The following is a 3,903-nucleotide window of genomic DNA, read 5'->3' as shown; positions in this document are numbered from 1 at the left end:
TCTGGTTCATCTTAGAGAGTAATGTTTCTGCTTGCTCCTATTCAAATGTGTCAGATCTGAAGAAAACCCTTCTGTCTTCATGGGTCAAGTTGAATGAAGAGGTAGTACAGCACTCATGCAACTCAGTGACCACTCATTTGCAGGATGTGATTAAGGTGGTCATTCTGAAATGTAATTACTGCAATGGATTGACAATTTACATTAGAATGTGTGTGCCAAATTTCATTATCCTACCTTATGATTACTTTGAATATCTAAGAAATATCAATGGGTAAATCTTTCTGGGACACCCTGTATGTGGCTGTGTGGTGAGTAGCTTGCTTACTAATCATATGGCTGTGGGTTCAGTCTCACTGCGTGGCACTTTGGGCAAGTGCCTTCTACTATAGCCTTGGACTGACCTGAGCCTTGTGGGTGAATTTGGTAGACGGAAACTGAAAGAAGCCCGTCGTATATATATATATATATATATATATAATTGAGGGACCAGCTACTCGAATTGACAGTACCCTGGTAGATAAAGCAATTCAGAGTATGAAGGCAGGGAAAGCACCTGACCCATCAAGAATCACTGCTGAGATGCTTAGAATATCAGGCAGTGTGGGTTATGGTCTTTTCCCCTGCATTGTAAATCAGATAGTTCATGAAGGAGTCATACCCAATGACTGGTGTAGCAGCACCATAGTCAACTGCTACAAAGGTAAAGGTGATGCTTTAGATAGAAATAACTACAAGTGTATCACTTTATTGGATCAGGTGATGAAAGTTACAGAGAGAGAGTTAGCCTAGATGAGATGCAGTTTGGTTTTGTGCCAGGCAACTGCAGAAGAAATATCTAGCCAAAGATAAACCTCTGTACTTGACTTTTGTTGACTTGGAGAAAGCTTTTGACAGGGTACCCCAATCCCTTATCTGGTAGTCAATGCAGAAATTGGGGATACACAAGTGATTGGTAAGAGCTGTACAAGTCCTGTACAGGGATGCTTTCAGTAAGGTGAGGGTTGGCAACAAGTATAGTGAAGAATTCCAGGTAGAAATAGGGGTTCAACAAGGATCAGTCCTCAACTCCTTCTTATTCATTATAGTCCTCCAGGCAATAACAGAGGAATTCAAGACAGGCTGCCCCTAGGAGCTCCTCTATGCTGATGACCTTGCTCTAATAGCCAAATCACTATCAGAACTAGAGACAAAGTTTAGGGTGTGGAAGCAAGGTCTAGATTTGAAGGGCCTTAGGGTTAACCTAGAAAAAAACCAAAGTCTTAGTGAGTAGGAAGGCTGACAAATCACAAACCCCCTTAAGTAGATGGCCCATACTCGATCTGTAGAAAAGGAATGGGTAGAAACTCTACATGCTGTACCCTGTGTAAGCTATGGACACATAAAAGGTGCAGCAATATCAAAGGAAGGTTAACCGGGAAGATAGTTTTAGTGTCTGGTGGATGCACAGGGGCAATAAACACTGAAGATGTACAGAAAATAGATTCCATCTCATGCCAGTGGGAAAAACTAGAAGTAGTTAATAGCTTCCACTACCTAGGTGACCAAGTCTGTAGTTGGGGTGGTTGCTCTGAGAGTGTAGCAGCTAGAATAAGCCTAGCCTGAGCAAAGTTCAGGGAGCTCCTATCTCTGCTGGCAACTATAGGCCTCTCGGTCAGGATGAAAGGTAGACTGTATGATGCATGTGTGTGAACTACCATGATACATGGCAGTGAAATATGGGCTATGAATGCTGAAGACATGCTTAGGCTTGAAAGAAATGAAGCTAGTATGATCCACTGGATGTGTAATATCAGTGTGCATACATAACAAAGTGTGAGTGCCCTGAGAGAAAAGTTGGACATAAGAAGCATCAGTTGTAGTATGCAAGAGAGACGATCGTGCTGGTATGGTCATGCGTTGTGTATGGATGAGGACAGCTGTGTGAAGAAGTACCACACCCTAACTGTAGAAGGAACCTGTGGAAGAGGTAGACCCAGGAAGACATGGGATGAGGTGATGAAGCATGACCTTCGAATGTTGGGCCTCACAGAGGCAATGACAGGAGACCAATACCTTTGGAGATATGCATCTAGCCATAGAAATCGTGCCAAATTAGACTGGAGTCTGATGCAGCCCTCCAGTTTACCAGTTTTAGCTAAAGCATCTAACCTATGCCAACATGCAAAGCAGATGCTAAATGATGATGGTGATGGTGATCATTGTGTGATATTAGTAAACAAACATGTATGTCAAACAAGTGATGTACTAACTCAGGTTTCATATGTGAAAAATTGTCAAGAAAACACATGTTAAATCTATATCATTATTTGTCATGTAAGTCAGTATCCACTGTTGATAAAATATTTTACTTTAATTACAAATAAGCAATGTTGGAATATGATATATTTCATATTAAAAAAAAAAAAATTAAATAAGGAGACAAAATGTACTTCACAATATGGAACATGTTAATCAGGTTATTTTCTTTATTTTTTATTTATTTATTTATTTCAAGTTTCAGTTGGAGCAGATAAAAACTGAAGACTTTAAACTAGTTGCAAGATGAAATGTACTATTAGTTATTACATAATCTTAAATCAGGTATGAAGTAAATAATCGTAGTTAGGGACTTAGTTATGTTGATTACAAAAAGATCCTACCTATGTACACATGCATGCACCCACACACACACAAACACACACACACACACACACACACACAAACATACATAAAAGATTACATGATAACAGGCATATATAATAGATATCTAGGTCCTCCTTTGTTCAGGGTTGACAATGTATCTGTATCTATAGGTTGTTACTTGTTTTTCGGGGGGGGGGGGGAAAGCTAGCTGTTGCTCCACACCATAGTAGTTGTCCAAGAGAAAGACCGATACAGCTTGGCATCAGTGTCTTCACAAATGTTGCCATCAGAATGCAAAGAACTAGTACTAACACTGCCAGACATATCAGTCAATGCTCTGCAAGTTCTTTGTATCCACCTTTTATATCAATCTGCAAGCTAGAAAAGCTAAAAAGCAAAACTGACCTTGACAAGATTTCAATTCAGAGCATAGAAAGTAAGATCAAATACCACAAGACATTCTATCCAATATTTTAATGACTTTGCCAGTTTGTTACCTTACAATAGATATGACTGTGGTATGACGTCAGTGTCTGGGGAGGCTGACCGGAAGGGCGAGTCGACCGGAAGGGGAAAAAAGGGCAGAGGGAGCCTCGATCAGCATTCGTGCCCTTTTCGAACGGGGCTGCGGTCAGGACAAGACGTGTTAAGCGACAGTCCAAGTTTGGGAGGTTTGGGAGAAGCAGCTGCTATTCCTGGTGTACTTTGGGTCGGGGCAAGCTTCAAGGATCGGATACCGCAAGACGGACTCGCAGTCGAGGAAAGGAAAACCGAGGTAAGGCGATTACATCTACTCGTACGTACACACCACAAGCTATTTTGGCACCACGTGCAGAAATTCGCCGCGATGGCAGCCACCAAGATTAGGATCGCCAGCGATGTGATCAGGCCTTTTAATGGCAAAGGAGATGTGATGGCTTGGATACCAAAAATTAGACTCGTTGCCAAGCTGCAAGGAATAAGTAATGTGGCGAGTCTCATGGCTCTGTACTTGGAAGGGAGCGCCCTGACCCTCTACCTAGAAATGGATGAGGAAGAAAGATTAAGTGCAGAGAACATCGAACGGAGGCTGAGAGAGGCATATACGGAGAGCGAGTACGCTGCCTTCGTAAAACTAGGAACGATTAGATGAAGGGGAGAACAGGTGGATGAATACGCGGCGGAAGTGCGAAGACTGGCCACGCTGGCTGGGTTTACGGGAGAAGGCCTGGACAGAGCGGCGCGGCTGGCGTTTGTAAATGGATTCCCCGACGACGTAGGGATCCGATTACAGCAGTTGTC

The sequence above is a fragment of the Octopus bimaculoides genome, chromosome 5, assembly GCF_001194135.2.
Source record: "Octopus bimaculoides isolate UCB-OBI-ISO-001 chromosome 5, ASM119413v2, whole genome shotgun sequence".
Lineage (NCBI taxonomy): Eukaryota > Metazoa > Mollusca > Cephalopoda > Octopoda > Octopodidae > Octopus > Octopus bimaculoides.
The sequence above is the reverse complement of the archived record's forward strand: the minus strand, read 5'-3'. Positions refer to the sequence as shown.